General features: G+C 35.7%; 1 protein-coding gene across 1 annotated transcript in view; it reads left to right on the forward strand.

The window, feature by feature from the left end:
* The window catches only part of LOC118888183 (protein FAM122C-like), a 65,634-nt gene that overhangs the window by 19,177 nt on the left and 29,107 nt on the right, over window positions 1–17,350 (forward strand). The window lies entirely within an intron of this gene.

Consider the following 17,350-nt stretch of genomic DNA (forward strand, 5'->3'; position numbering starts at 1 on the left):
AAATACCTGTGGTTCAGTAATTCTAAGTGAGGTCACATGTGATTAAGTTTTTAATTCCAGGAATGGTTTCTCTAAAAAAAAAAAAGAAAGAAAAAAGAATCCAAAACAACTAAGGAGCCCTCTATTTATTTGGGTTATTAACTATCTTAATAAACTGATAGTTTCCTGAAATACTGCATACTCTTACCTTGAATCTAATTTCTTTCAGGGATCTCAAAGAAGATGATGAATGCTATATATGAAAATTAATTTTCAGGTTCATAATAGCCATAGTTATCATGGTTTTCTTAAATCCCCAGATGAAGAATTTTTTTTGACACATAAAACGGTCTTTATGCTATCATTTTGTGTTCACTTCTCAGTGATTTGAGTTCAGGGACACATTGTACCTCACTGTCTTATGTTTTGTGTGTGTGTGTGTGTGTGTTTAATAGCAAAAGCCTAATACAGAATTAAATCTTTGATTTATCCAAGGATTAGCCACAGAACTCAAAAGATCAAATCGCCATTCCACCACAGGTGGTGGGATTTTTTTTTTCACCCAACTACAAGCAGACTTTTGTTCAAGGCGGGGGCGCTTAACTGTTATGAAGTACTTATTATTCACTTAGCACTATAATAGGTCTCATCTGTGGTCTCATTTCATCCCACAACAAACTTATAAGGTCAGAAACCAAAGATGGCAGAAATTTAGTAATTTACCAAATGTCCAGAGTTAGCAAGTGTCAAGCCAAGACTTAGCCCCAAATTACTGGATTCTTTTACAGCTACCCTCACCATGTTTTCAGTGGCACAAAACCCAGAGTATCTTGTAACCCTAGTTTTTTGTACTCCAGCTCCTGCTTCCTTTCCCTCTCTCCCTCTCTCCCTCACACCATGGCTTCCCTAACGCCCAGCTTATCATGCACTAGCAAGAAAGTATGGCTTAAAAGATCCTTTTACTTTTTAGTAAATAAGACATTCTTTTACTGTTTGTCTTGTGAGTATGTAGCTATTTAAGAAATTCTTAATGAAAGAACCTAAAACTAGTAGTTAAAGGGACCTCTGGTTTATTCGTGCAATTTTTTTTTTGCTTCCCCTAAATTAGACCAAATATTTTAACATTGATTACTACATGTTTCTATTTGATTATGAAGCTTGAAATCAGGACTAATTTAACTGGTTAGTAATATAAATTGTAAAGCAACTTACTTCCATAGTGACAGAATATATATTATAAACATTTAAAATGAAACACAAGTGGTGATCATTTTTTGTAATATATAGAAATAGTGAATCACTATGTTGTGCACCTGCAACTAACATAGTGTTGTAGGTGAATTATACTTCAGTAAAAAATAAATTAAAATTTAAAAAATTTAAATAAAATTATAAAACAAAAATTAAAACTAAAATAAAATAAAATGAAACACAAGTAGAAAATGAATGAAATGGGAAAATAGAAATAACATTAACTTTCAATCTGGGTGCTGATTGAATGGAAAATTAAGACTTATTTTCAGCAGTTTAATTGTCTGATAGATATCTTAAGTTGCATATTTCTTTACATGCATTCTTTAACCATGACTTCTTTTTAGCTATTGAACTTAACCTTTTAAGTACAAAACAGAAATGTCTGTTTCTTGCCTCATTACATTCTGAACTTTCACTCTAATGACATTAACAAAGGCATTTACTTAATTTCATTTTGTAGCAAAATGGGGGAAATAATAGTAGCTACTTCATAGGATTTTTGTGAGGATGAAAGGATTTAATATATGTGTGGTTCCTGGCACACTACATTAAAAATCGTTTAATGGAACTTTTAAAACATGCAAAACAGAACCTCCATGTATTCAATATCCAGCTTCAACTATTGATTACATTTTGTACATCAGTTTTCAACTATCCCCTTCTGTTTTGGGGGGAGGAGCGTGCTTTAAAGTAAATCCCTAATATCTTTTTACCCTTAAATACTCAGTATGAATCGCTGAGGACTTTTTATTTTACGTAATCGCAATACCATCATCACATCTAATAGAGTTATTCCTTAATTTTATCTAATAACCAGTCCAGGTTAAATTTTCCTGATTCTCAAAAAATGCCTTTTTCACTGATTCAAACATGTTCCAACCATGAGCTTTTAGGTCTCTTTTATTTGAAACAGCCTTCCCCTCCCGTTTTTGTTCCATGACACTTCCTTATTGAAGAAACCAGGCCATTTGTCTTGTGGAAAGCCCCACATTCTGATTTTGCTTCCATGTGGTGCTGTTTAATATGCTCTTTTATTCCCTGTATTTTCTACAAACTGATTTGATTATATTTGCTTTTATTCTAAAACAAGCACACAGCCCCAAGTCAATATTAGGTTCTGGGTCAACTTTTAAGTAAGGGTATGGTTTAAGTTGCCCTTTTCCTATTAGGCATTTAATGGACAATTTCTTCTTCTTTTTTTTAAATGAAGCCATTTATTTATTTATTTATTTATTTTAAAATTTATTTATTTATTTTTGGCTGTGTTGAGTCTTCGTTGCTGCACGCAGGTTTTTCTCTAGTTTTGTGGTGAGCTGGGGCTGCTCTTCGTTGCGGTGCGCGGGCTTCTCATTGCGGTGGCTTCTCTTGTTGTGGAGCACGGGCTCTAGGCGCGGGGGCTTCAGTAGTTGTGGCACACGGGCTCAGTAGTTGTGGTTCGCGGGCTCTAGAGTGCAGGCTCAGTAGTTGTGGTACACGGGCTTAGATGCTCTGCGGCATGTGGGATCTTCCCGGACCAGGGCTCGAACCCGTGTCCCCTGCATTGGCAGGCAGATTCTTAACCACTGCGCCACCAGGGAAGTCCCGGACAATTTCTTCTTGACTGTGGTTGTTAGTTGTTTTCTATGTATTAGAGAGCTTGAGAACATCAAGCTAGAAGTTAATTTTCTTTTTTTTTTCAGCTTTGAGATATAATTGACATATAACATTGTCTAACTGTAAGGTGTACAACGTAATAATTTGACATGTGTATATACTGCAAAATGATTACCATGGAAGTTGATTTTCTAAACATAGTAATTCTTCCTAAATATTCAGGAATTATTCTTTTTATGTCATTTTCCTTTCCTAATAACAAGTGAGCTTATATTTCAAGAGGTTTGAAAGCACTCAGCCTTTATTTCCCTCTCTCCCAGTCCCCTAAACAAATAACGTCCCTGCAGAAATAGTTTGTGTATTAGTTTGCTAGGATTACCCTAACAAAGTATCATAAACTGGGGGCTTAAACAGAAGTTCATTTTCTCACAGCTCTGGGGGCCAGAAGTCTGAGATCGAGGTGTTGGCAGGGTTAATTTCTTCGGAGGGCTGTGAGAAAAGGATCTGTTCCAGGCCTCTCTCCTTGGCTTGTAGATGGCCATCTTCATGTTCACATGGTGTTCTCCTTGTACAAGTGTCTATCTCCAAATTTCTCCTTTTTATAAGGACATTAGTCATATTGGATTGGGGCCCACATTAATGACCTTATCCTAACTTGATTACCTCTGCTAAGACCCTCTCTCCAAATAAAGTCATATTCTGAGGCACTGAGGGTTAGGACTTCAACATATGGATTTGAGGGGGGAACAATTGAACCCGTAACAGTTCGTTCACAACATATTATTCTATAACTTTACATTTATTTCCCGACTTGTTAAATAGAAAATAAAATCACTGGTACCCAATAAGAACTTGACTTTCTCTGTAGTGCCTTCAGTAAAATCAATTAAAAAATTATCTACTTATATACGACCTCTGCATTTCTAGCATCCCTTGTATTTATATCTTCACAAATGTAAACTTTAGCCACACATTTTACAGTCTTCTTTTTATATTATGTAGCTTGGATAGATTAAACTGGGTTTAGACACAAACGTAGGGGACGTTTATGAGATGAGGCCATTTAAAACAGATTATACCAGCTGGAGTACAGGGCATGATTGTGATAGGGACAATTTAGATATTGTCTGTTCCATAAGGTGTGCCTGTGAGCTTTTTCTTCTGCTGGCCAGGTTTCACAGTTAGTCTGTCTTATGGACTTTGTTACCATTTTTTAGTCTAGTAAAGCAATGACATTAGATTTCTGTGATTTGTTTTTGAGTTTTCCTTGGAACCTACAAAGTACCTAGTCCCTCTTATGAAGAGACCTTCTCTAAGGGAATAGCCTAGCTTGTTTTAAAAGAAATTTAATTTGATCTTAGTTTACAGATTGTTTCATTCCTTCAACAAGCATTTATTGAGCAAGGTGCCACTGGGCAACTAAAATCTTTCAAGCATACTCTCCTTCAGAGAGCAAAAGTGGGTGACTTCCTATTTTCATTTTTACCTTAGATACTAAAAAGTTGAAAGCTAAGTTCAGTGCTCAAGTACAACAACTGTCCTTAACCTGGGTTTCTAGCATACAGTACTCTTTGCCCTTGACAGTTACATGGCTCTTGACTTTTAATCCTTAATTTAACAATCTTATTTTATTATAAGCCATCTCATATCCGTTTTGGAAATAGGCAAGATGTAAATAATAAAAGTGTCAACCCACTTTTCCTAATGATCCTAAAATAGCTGATGTTGGGGAATGCTCCAACTTTCAGTGGGAGAAACAATAAGCAAAATTCTGTCCTAGTTCTGGGAAAATTTGCTCTTTACTTGTGGATTGAGTGAATTACAAAATACTTTGAGCTTCTCCCTAGAGGAAAACATCTACGTCAATATTAAATGGAAGAACTATACTAACAATTACATTTCGCTGAAAAGATTTACTGTTATTCCATTGTTTTAAAAGACTGATTAACTTCTTAAACTTCCTTTCCCAATTTCTCTCATTTTACATAATGGCATCAAAATAGTCAGTCTCACAGTTTTAAGACTCAAAGCTCTAGGTTCATCTTCAATTCTTCCTTATTTTTGTACTGTATCCAATTAGGCATCTAATCCTATTAATTCTTCCTTGACGACACCTTCTCTGTTCCCATTACTACTTCCTTCTGTCCCTTGGGTCCAGATTACTGTAATAATATTCTAATAGATTTCCTATCTCTGCTAATTTAATCCGACTTCCACAACCAACACCAAAATATCTTTTTTAAAACATTATTTTCATCTTTTTCTCTCCTGTGCAAAAAGTTACAATGGCTTCCCATTACCTTCTGAATAATAAGAAGAAGAAGAATAGCTAGGCTGTATTGAGCACTTACTATGTGCCAGACCTTTTAATAGGAGCTGTACAAACACCACATTATCCTTATTATTATCGTCATCTTTATAGGATGAAGAAACTGAGGCTCAGGTTAAGTTGCTTGCCTAAGGTCACACAGGTAGCAAGTTATGGAGCTGGGATTTGACTCAGTTCTGTTTGGCTCCAAAACCAGTGGTCCTAACAGCTATGCTATTCTGCCCAAACTCTTTAAATTTAATCTCTTCCATTATTTAAGATCCCATAAATCTGGTGCTCTTACCAGTTTTCTTTCTCATTGCTCTGTAGTGCAAATTGCCTTTCAGCCAAGCTAGTCTCACTACCGTCTAACCTGCCATATTCTTTCTGTCCTCTAAACTTCTGTTCATATGGTTCCTTCTGCTGTTACAGCCTCCCCTCCACCCTCTGCTTGTCCAGATTTTAAACATCTTTCAAGGCCAAGGTCAAATTGTAACTCACACAACTCACACCACTCTTTATTACAGACTATTTATGACATTTATTGTTTATACTGTAGCCAATAATATTTAAACTCTTTTAATCACGCACTGCATCAATAAAAACTGAGCACATGCTTCCAATTTATGTATATTGTATTTACATTATCGCCATATACTGTGACTATAGTGTATATTGAGTGCCAGCATATAGTGTGAATCATAGAATATATGCAAGATAGAGACATAACAAGGATGAGATGAAGATGAAATGATGTTTCTAGAAATTTTTAAATTTTATTTTATTAATTATAGATGATTATTGAGAGTCAATATGAATTCATATTTCCAATAGTCTTGAGGATTAGAATTACTTTAGCCAGCCCCTTGACAAAGCAGATTAGCTCAGCATTGTGTTTTCAGTCAGGGGGCTGATGAGGAGTTGTGCCAGGAGAGGCTGTTGTCTGCACAGACTTTCATTACTAATCTCTGTCCAAGGTTTCTCGTGGGAATCTTGTTAAGGCACTTATCCATTTTGTGGTGCTTGGTTTAGTTCAAACTAGATAATATATCCATATGCCCGCCTAACCTGGCACAGGCGAACTGCAATTAGTTGTACTTAGCTAAAGGCCAAAAAAATGCTCTTCTCTCACAAGATGTTTGGACCCTATGGGCTGAGTGAGGGCACCAGTGTCAATGTGTATGTCTAATATTGGCAAGCTTTCATTTCTTACTGTCTTAGATTTTAAAGTATATAAATTAAATTTCTATTTTTTTTTCTTTATTCTTCTCGGTGGATCATCTTGTACACCTCCTGGGCTATGACTATGCTTACTTTGGAGATTGACTAAATGTATATAATAAAGCTTGTCTTTCCAATATGATTCTAGGCCTCTTTAAGGGAAGGCTCATCTACTTATTTCATGTTCCGCATAATATTTAGCACCATATTTCCCCAGCACCATCCTAAGTTCTTCATTATTTGTGAAGTATGTTTTTAGGAATGCCAGGATGAATTTGGACTGTGGGTTGTTGCGGTTTTCTTTAACCATTTAACCATTTTTAAGACTACAATTCAATGGTATTAAGTACATTCACAATGTTGGGCAGCCATCACTACTCTACACTTCCAGGACTTCTTCATCATCCCAAACAGAAACTCCGTATCGATTCAGCAATAACTCCCCATTCTACCCTCCCACTCCTGTAACCTCTGTTCTACTTTCTGTCTCTATGCATTTGACTATTCTAGGTAGCTCATATAAGTAGAAGCATACAATATTTGTTCTTTTGTGTTTGGTTTATTTCACCTAGCATAATCTTTTCAAGATTCATTCATATTTTAGCATGTGTCAGAACTTCATTCTTTTTATGGCTGAATAATATTCCATTGTATGTATATACCATCTAAAAAAACTATTCATCTGGTAAAGGATACCTTTTGGTATTGTGAATACTGCTGCTATGAACACTGGTATACAAGTATCTGTTTGAGTCCCTGCTTTCAATTCTTTTGGGTATATACCTAGGAATGGGATTGCTGGATCATATGATAATTTAATCTTTAACTTTTTGAGAAACCAATTTTTTCCCAGAGTTTGCACCATTCTACATTCCCACTAGCAATTTATGTTCCAGTTTCTCCGCATTCTCACCAACACTTGTTTTTTTCCCCCATATTTTAAAATAATGCCTATCCTAATGCATGTAAAGCAGTATCTCATTATGGGTTTGATTTGCATTTCCCTAATAACAAATGATGTTGAGCATCTTTTCATATGCTTATTGGCCATTTCTATATCTTCTTTGGAGGAACATCTATTCAAATCCTTTGCCCATACAGATTTTCCTCAACTTGTGATGGGCGTATGTCCCAATAAACCTATCATAAGTTAAAAATATCCTAAGACAAAAATGCATTTAATGCACCGAACCTTCTGAACATCATAGCTTAGCCTAACCTATCTTAAACGTGCTCAGAACACTTATATTAGCCTACAGCTGGGCAAAGTCATCTAACACAAAGCCTATTTTATAATAAAGTGTGGAATACCTCATGTAATTTATTGAATACTGTCCTGAAAGTGAAAACAGAATGGTTGTCTGGGTACAGAATGGTTGTAAGGGTATCGGATGTTTACCCTCATGATTGTGTGGCTGACGGGGAGCTGCCATGGCTGCCGCTGCCCAGCATCACGAGAGAGTATCTGCCTACATATCACTAGCCCGGGAAAAGGTCAAGTTCAAAATCGAAGTAGGGTTTCTACTGAATGCAAATTGCTTTCGCACCATCGTAAAGTCGAAAAAATTATAAGCAGAACCATTGTAAATTGGGGACCATCTGTATTTCAAGTGAGTTGTTTTGTTGTTGTCGCTGAGTTGTAGGAATATTTTATAAATTCTGGATATTAATCCTTTATCAGATATATGATTTGCAAACATCTCCAATTCTGTGATTGTCTTTTCACTCTCTTTTGATGCAGAAAATTTTAAATTTTTATGAAGTTCAATGTATTTTTTCTTTTGTTACCTGTGTATCATATCCAAAAAAATCATTGCCAAATCCAATGACATGAAGCTTTTGTCCTATGTTTTCTTCTAAGAGTTTTATAGTTTTAGGTCTTACGTTTAGGTCTTTGATCCATTTTGAGTTAATTTTTCTTTATGGTGTAAGGAAAGAGTTCATTCTTTCTCATGTGGATGTTCAGTTTTCCAGCACCATTTGTTGAAAAGACCGTCCTTTCCCCACTGAATGGTCTTGGCATCCTTATTGAAAATCAACTGACCATATACGCAAGGGATTATTTCTAGGCTCTCTCTATTCTATTCCATTGGTCTATATGTCTGTCCTTATGCCAGAATCACACTGTTTTGATTACTGTAGCTTTGTGTAGTGAGTTTTAAAACCAGGTAGTGTAGTCCTCCCAAGTTTATTCTTCTTTCCCAAGGTCATTTTTCTATTTTGACAGAAAATGCCATTGAGATTTTTTTTTTAAACAATCACTTTTGTTATTTATTTATTTATTTATGGCTGTGTTGGGTCTTCGTTTCTGTGCGAGGGCTTTCTCTAGTTGTGGCAAGTGGGGGCCACTCTTCATCGCGGTGCGCGGGCCTCTCATTATCGCGGCCTCTCTTGTTGCGGAGCACAGGCTCCAGACGCGCAGGCTCAGTAATTGTGGCTCACGGGCCTAGTTGCTCCGCGGCATGTGGGATCTTCCCAGACCAGGGCTCGAACCCGTGTCCCCTGCATTAGCAGGCAGATTCTCAACCACTGTGCCACCAGGGAAGCCCTGCCATTGAGATTTTGATAGGGGTTGCCTTGCATCTGTAAATCACTTTGGGTAGTATTGCCTTTTTAACAATATTAAGTCTTCCAATTCACAAACGCAGGATGTCTTTCCATATGTGGGTTATTTTTTAAAGTAACTATTTATGTGAAGAATACTTGCATACGTATAAAAAGGTCAAACAATATGGTAAAGTACAGAGAAAGAAAGAACAAATTGCCACAGATCTCACTACTCATTGATAAGTACTGTTAACTTTTTGGGGAACATCCTTCTGAGCACCTCTCATTTACAGTTTTACATAAAAAGCACTTGTGGTTTTTTCCTACTTAATATGTAATACATGTTTTTCAATGTCAATGACTAGATTTAAATAATGCTTGTACCATCATTTGCTTAAGCAAACCCATGCTGAAAGACATTTAGTTTGTTGGACTGTGAGTACTATTTGTTAATATAATAGTATTAATGGTTGGAAAAATAGTTTAATGTTTAATGTTTGATGTTTTCTCTTTTGAATGAAGAAAGGTACAAAGTTTTTCATCTAATCAATTCCTGCATATCCAATGTACTATAATGCATAAGTAATAGATCTCTGGTGCGGTAGGTGCAACAATGAAGAGTAGAGAACCAGACACTTGTTTAGAGATTTGTTTATACTCTAGCTCTACTATAGCCCAGTGAATAACAATAAATGTACAGCCAAACGAAGTAAAACTTGGTAAAATCATAGGAACAGGGTATTCAGTTTATTCTCACGTTCTCACCTTTCAGGAAGAAGCCATGGATTTAATGAATAGGGAAACAATGCATGAATGGTGAGTAGTGTGCATTGAATTACTATTCTGATCACATTCAGTTATATCTTTTTTTCTTAGATAGGTAAGCTTCAGTACTGATATCTTTTCTTTTGTAAGGAGGTACAAACTGCAACACAGATGGGTCAATCTTGGAAAGAAACTTTGAAGTATGGTATGGTATGGTATTAGCACTTCAATTTTGTAGAAAATTTGAAATTTTTACTGATTTTTAATGTTGGCACTATGTAGTTTTGCTGTAATTTCTAGAAATTTAAACTCTCATTTGAAACTAAAATTATATATGCTGCATAATTTTTTATTGCTCTTAAGAAACAGTTTATGATTTACCCATAAAAATAACTAATTGTTTGAGAGTGGGGTTCAAAGTAAATAGTTGTCTGATACAAAACCACTGTTCCTGTGGATCAACTTCCTCTCTGTCCTAGTGAGTCTAAAAAAAGTTCAGTTGTGCTGGTTGAATTGCTTAGATGATGAAATGATAAATGATTTCACTCCCTTCTATGTAATTTATTAGCTATATATTAGAGTTTTAAACCACAGACCATGGATTTACTGGGAAAATATTGCATTTTTATGCCTGTAATACATATACTCCTACTAACATTTTAACGTACAGCCTTTCATTTAAACATGTTTGGAATGTAGTTACATTCCGTGCTAACATTTTTTTATGTCCCTGTACATATTATAATTACTAAGTTGTGGTAGTTGAATGATGTTTAGGGTTCTTTTCCATGGACATCTCAGATAATGACAAAATAAGAACTGAGCTGAAATTTGAGTAGAAGAGGTTCTGGTTAGATGTCAGTTTCTAGATTTGGGGATTATTAGGTCGGGAAATGGGTCATCAGCAGAAGCAGTGACATCTTATTTTCTTTTGAGCCCTGAGCGCCTTAGGTGGCCATCTATTCCTGATTTAGGAATAAGTCCTGAAGAATGAGTAGATAACCTCTGGAGCCTGTCACTTTTCATGTTTTGGTGCTAATACAATTTATAGAGGCTCTTGGATTCCCTTAACTGACCCAATTCTAATTACTTTAACTGTTGGTGTGAGTGAGTAAATCTGCAAGTGTGTTAGAAAGAGGAAAGAAAAATGTAATACAACTTTACTTGTGTCTTGGAGAAGAAAAGAGCACGTTTTAAAATCCTGAATTGTGTGGTCCTGATTTTGTCCACATAAAATCTATAAACATTTTTTTAGCTGTTAATTTTTGTTGTCCCATTTGTATCTTAGTTCTAACCAATGCTTTTTTGATCCTTTTCTGGACACAGCATTGTAGTTTTCAATAACAAAACACAGGTCAAACCCAAAGAGAAAGACTGAAATTTAGGATTTGTGTATATGCTCAATATTGAGTAGTCACATTCTAGGTCTTTTTTGGGTGCTAGGGAAGCCCCTTATCCGGCATGTAGCTCTCTTTCCCAAAAGGCAAAAGGTGCCTTTGCTTATTGAAGTGAATCTTGGGTTCCCTGCTTGCTTTAGGATGGTGAGAGCTCCATGGTACAACCACTGACACAGTAAGGATTCCCTTCCCCGTGCCATAGCTATCACCCTCAGCACTGGATAAGTAAGCAATAGGGGACACTGCTTATAAAGAGTAACAACGACTGAGAGAAACCACCTTCTCCAAAGTCCACTGATTTTATTCTAGCACCCCCAACAGCTTCTCTCACCAGGGCGACTGAGCAGGTAAGCAAGGAGTGTCTAAAAGTCTGTGTCCCTTGAAATACTTATAAAACATCAATGTTTCACCACCCAAATCTTTTGGGGGATACATTTTGCTATAGTTATATCTGATACAAAATGGCAGTTTTCCCTTTCATTTCTTAAACTATTATTTACATATTACAAAAGTCACCAGCCTTTAAGTATATGATTTGATTAATTTTGGTAAATGTGTACAATCCTGTAACCGTAACCATAATCAAGACATAGAACAGTTCCGACACTCTGAACAGTTTCCTCGTGATCTTTCGCACTTGATCTCCTCCCCCCCCACCCCTGCCCACCCTAGGAAACCACTGATCTACTTTCTGAGAAAAGTTATACTGGGTTCAATCCCTGGTTGGGGAACTAAGATCTGCAAGCTGCACGGTGCAGCCAAAAAAAAAAAAAAAAAAATTAAAGCTCCAGGTTCTGTGACAACCAAACAAGTAATGTCTTTTTAGCTAAATTAAAATGTCATTGTTTTGGTTTATCATTTTGTATTATTGAAAAGAATCAACTAAGAACATGTGAAAACATGTGAACATATGAAGAATCAGTAATTCATTAAGCCTGTCTGAACATAGCCTTCCTCTGACCCAGCTTGTTCGTAAGGATCAGAGCTAACTCTCGAATGAACGAATGAACGTTTAACAACCGTACCCTCTCATTCACTCATGATTTTCACCTTGTCTTAAGGCAGGTCACAGCCAGGACTACAGGTCCTTCTAGCTTTTATTCCCCACAACTTGGGAAAATCCTGAATCCTTATAAGTTACAAGACAGTTTTCTGTCCTGAGACTTTCCTGTTTTTACCTAGATTTGGAGAAAAGCAATGAAATCATGTGATGTGGGATACTACATAGAGTCCTCTTTTAGTGTATATCCTTAGATCTGTTATAACGAAATAGTCACAGCTGATCTTGTTCAAATGTTTTCTTGTAACGATTATAATTTTATTTTAGAAGTCAAAGCCCCAACCAACACTGTTAGACCAAGTATCCTTGGACCATTAAAAAGAAAAGGTACTTTTATCTACTAACAGAAATAAATATAACTTTATTTTCATAAGATATCACATAAAATCAAGGATTATACAAAAATTCATTTTAAAGGATTTATTGATTTAAAATATATTTGATAAATTACTAGAGGCCTTTTGTTTTACTGAAATGAAACTATATGTAAAGACATTTTGAAAGCTATAAAGAGCCATATAAATGTGAATTGAAAAATTTAATTCCAGTTTAGTCAACTATTATGATTTTCATTATATAATTCGCCAAGCTAGCTGCCTTAAATACTTTCTGAAACAAGGTGGGGAATGAATGAATAAATAGAGTGATTCATCCATCAAGTATTCTCCTGAATCTCAACCCCTGACCTGCCCCACCACTACACGTACACGTTGATATCATATGAATAAGTTGACACAAATTAGATCCACTTACAACGCTAAAACTATATGCTAAAGTGTATGTTGATGTTTCAGTTGTTTATGGGGGTTATGTTTGGTTAAATATATGGAAAATTATCCACCTATTCAGTAATAAAAGGACAGGGAAAGAACAGAAGTGGTTTTTTTTTTTTAAACTGCCACAGTTCTGGATCCCCTTTCTCACCCCTGCCTCACTAAGCTATGTACTTCTTCCTTTTTTTTTGATATGACTACTGAATTATAGGCTTAATACAAAGTTAAACTATAATAGAGAGGGAAAATGGATAAATGGGAACGGAGATTAAACTTAAAAATGTATATTTGTGAAAAATCCATTAAGATGGGAAAGAAGAAGGAGAAAGAAGAAGAAATGGAAGGGGAGGAGGAGGGGGAGAGGTAGGGGAAGGAGAAGGAGGAGAGCAAAACTAGAGGGAAGGAAACTGAAATGTACTGCAGTGTTCCCTGCATTTGGCATGAATTAATGGCAATCTTCCTAACAACATACCTAACTCAGCGTGTACTCGTTATATTCTAAGACTAAGAGGAGATCAGTTCTGGAAAATGCTCTTTTACAAACTAAGCACATTGTTTTATGACAATGGATCAAGGACCTAGCTTAAGTGTCTTTTACCTGTGCTGTGAAGTTTGGGCTAATGTTGAAAAAAACATTCAAATGTATTAGCAGTTGAAGAGCTGTTAGGAAGTTGGGGGGTCATTTGAGTATTTAAAATCAAATACACTTAAATTAAAGACAGTGTTTCACTAAATTAAAATAATTCTTCTTTTAAGATAACACATAAAATGTTTCATGACATTGAAAATGCCTGGAATTTTCTTAGAATTTATGATTTTAAAAATTGTTTTTGTATTTCAATTTTGACATAATAGACTTGGTTTCCACCCAGTGTTTTGGTGGATGTGGCATGTTCCACATGAGCTTCTTGTACCTGGTTTTCAGCTGCTCTGGAAGTTGACTGCCTCATTTCTTTGAGGTGTCCCTAAGAACTCCAAAGCAAATTCTATAAGTACCACACGGTCTATATGTTTTAAGTCACACCCTCCCAAACATAGTCTATACAGATCTGGTCAAAGTTTATCTGACTTTCCAGATGTAATAACAGATTAAACAGAAATTTAATTTTATTTATATATTTTGGAATATGAATATTTATTTGGGAAACAACAAAGTATGTCCGATTATCACATTAATACAAGTGAAGTGTGGGGAAAGATGGTATAAAAAATCAAAAAGAGGTCCTGGGGGGAAAAAACAAAAAAGAATGAGGACTCTCTGTAAAGTGGAGGAGAGATAAGGGTTAGAGTCTCCAAGCATATTTTATGGTGATTAGCAGCAATTACTTCCGTTGGGAACAAGCAAGAAAAAATAAGGCTTCAAGTGGGAATTCTGAGAAATCTACAGAAATTGGGCAGCTGTAAATATTGTTTTACAAGTAATAATGATTTTAGCAAAGAAAATTTTAATTTTCTTCTATGATGAATTTGTTTTGATTTGTCTTGTTTTTAATTTAAACCGAAAAGGAGACATGAGTAGTTTTTCCATAATGGCGTAAGTGTATCTGGCATGGGACAATACCTAGACCTCTTTCGAGCTTTGTGAGCCATGATTATACTCCTAAGGAAGGTCTGGAAATCTCTATTCCTAGGGATATTTTTTAATGAGTAGGTGGCCTTAGTGTTTTATCATTCAAATATATTCCACCCTAGAAGTTATGGACTTGATCATCAGTTTTACTCACATCCAGACATGGTTATCACATGAATGTGTAACATTTACTTCAAAGTGAAGATTATAGCAATGTGGTTTTTTGAGATTAAGTTTTTCTCCCTAATCTTTGAAAATGTATTTATTTTCTTCACTGTATGCTGTAAAAAATAAATCGATCTATTTAGTTCATTGTGTATGTTTAGCAAAATAAGGAGAGCAGTAACTTAAAGTTTTAAAATAAGGAATGAGATTAAATTATGGTACATCCTTACTACATAGCTATATAAACTTATGTTGTAGAATTTAGTTAATAATATGAGAAAAATTGTAATCATTAAAAACAAGAAGTAGATTACATATCAGTATTATATACAGTACAAATCCAATTTTGTTTAAAAAAATCATGTATACATACATATTCAGGAATTACTGAAAAATGGTTATTTCTGGATAATGGTGTTGTAAAATTTTTTCCTTTTGTTTTTCTGTATTTTATAAATTAATTGCAATGAACAAGTTTTACTTTTGCAATTAAAAGCATAATAAACACGTTAGACAAAATATATCTACCTTGATCTGCATTTTTGTCATAGGTGAAATGACATTTGAACATCAGCCAAAGAGATTTTTCCAAGACACAACCAACGTGCTTTCTTCTGATACTACCCAACTATCTGATAGGAATGTATTGTGAGGATTAACATGAGATTTTAAGCATTCGTTGGCCACTTTTAACTTGGTTTTTAAGTCTACTTTGGTTATTGTATATACTCAGAAGTATGGTATATTATGAAATATTTTTAGAAGTTTTAAAAAACGAATAGCCCAAATGGATACTATAATATTAACTTTAGTTCTTCTCCCCAACACTTATGTGTGACATTAATATATGGTAGACACATTTTAATTTTATATCTTTATTAGAGTATAATTGCTTTACAATGGTGTGTTAGTTTCTGCTGTACAACAGAGTGAATCAGCTATATGTATACATATATCCCCGTATCCCCTCCCTCTTGAGACTCCCTCCCACCCTCCCTATCCCATCCCTCTAGGTTGTCACAAAACACGGAGCTGATCTCCCTGTGCTCTGCAGCTGCTTCCCACTAGCTATCTATTTTACATTTGGTAGCGTATATATGTCAATGCTACTCTCTTACTTCATCCCAGCTTCCCCTCCCCACCCCATGTCGTCAAGTCCATTCTCTACGTCTGCGTCTTTATTCCTGCCCTGCCACTAGGTTCATTGGTACCGTTTTTTTAGATTCCACGTATGTGCGTTAGCATACAGTATTTGTTTTTCTCTTTCTGACTTGCTTCACTCTGTATGACAGACTCTAGGTCCATCCACCTCATTACAAATAACTCAATTTTGTTCCTTTTTATGGCTGAGTAATATTCCATTGTATATATGTGCCACATCTTCTTTATCCATTCATCTGTCGATGGACATTTAGGTTGCTTCCATGTCCTGGCTGTTGTAAGTAGTGCTGCAATAAACGTTGTGATACATGACTCTTTTTGAATTATGGTTTTCTCAGGGTATATGCCCAGTAGTGGGATTGCTGGGTCGTATGGTAGTTCTATTTTTGGTTTTTTAAGGAAGCTCCATACTGTTCTCCATAGTGGCTGTATCAATTTACATTCCCACCCACAGTGCAAGAGGGTTCCCTTTTCTCCACACCCTCTCCAGCATTTATTGTTTGTAGATTTTTTGATGATGGCCATTCTGACCGGTGTGAGGTGATACCTCATTGTGGTTTTGATTTGCATTTCTCTAATGATTTGTGATGTTGAGCATCTTTTCATGTGTTTGTCGGCAATCTGTATGTCTACTTTGGAGAAATGTCTATTTAGGTCTTCGGCACATTTTTAGATTGGGTTGTTTGTTTTTTTGATATTGATCTGCATGAACTGCTTGTATATTTTGGAGATTAGTCCTTTGTCAGTTGCTTTGTTTGCAAATATTTTCTCCCATTCTGAGGGTTGTCTTTTCGTCTTTTTTATGGTTTCCTTTGCTGTGCAAAAGCTTTTAAGTTTCATTAGGTCCCAGTTGTTTATTTTTAATTTTATTTCCATTACTCTAGGAGGTGGGTCAAAAAGGATCTTGCTGTGATTTATTAGACACATTTTTAGAAGTGGGGTTTTGGCATTAGATTAAGAGGTATTAGAGATATACATAAAAATGCAAGCTTGGAAAAGAGTCATCTTCTGCCCCATCTTTTCTATCTTGGATTTTTGTGTGCTTTGTTAGGCTGAGCATATTATTTAAAAGTGTGCCAGTAAAGCAAGTTTTAATGATCAAAATGGGAAATACAGTGAATGGATTTTTATTACTGTTACTGTTGGTTTTGTTTTACTGCTTTTATGAAACTGCTCTTGTAACTAATGCCAATTCTTTGCTTCACATATTTTGCATTCATTTGTAGACAAAGCACAGAGATCTCTTGAATTCTGTTATCAATGAGTGGTATTTTCTTTTTCCTAGTCTATCTTCAGATGCTCTTGATAGAAACAGCAGCAGTGCAGGGTCTTCTCATAATTCACCAGCTAAAATCAGCACTGTCACAAACTCTCCTGTGTTGCCTTCTGATTCTAGTTCTCTATTCATTCTAGCAGATGAGCTTTTAACTAAGTGGTTTACCTATCCCAAGGCTCTCCCCAATAGAGCAATGGAGAAACAAACGTGCACTCGCTTGATCTCTCTCTCTCTCTCTCTCTCACACACACACATACACACACACACATTGGAGCAATAAC

This window comes from Balaenoptera musculus, chromosome X (assembly GCF_009873245.2).
Source record: "Balaenoptera musculus isolate JJ_BM4_2016_0621 chromosome X, mBalMus1.pri.v3, whole genome shotgun sequence".
In the NCBI taxonomy this organism is placed as follows: domain Eukaryota; kingdom Metazoa; phylum Chordata; class Mammalia; order Artiodactyla; family Balaenopteridae; genus Balaenoptera; species Balaenoptera musculus.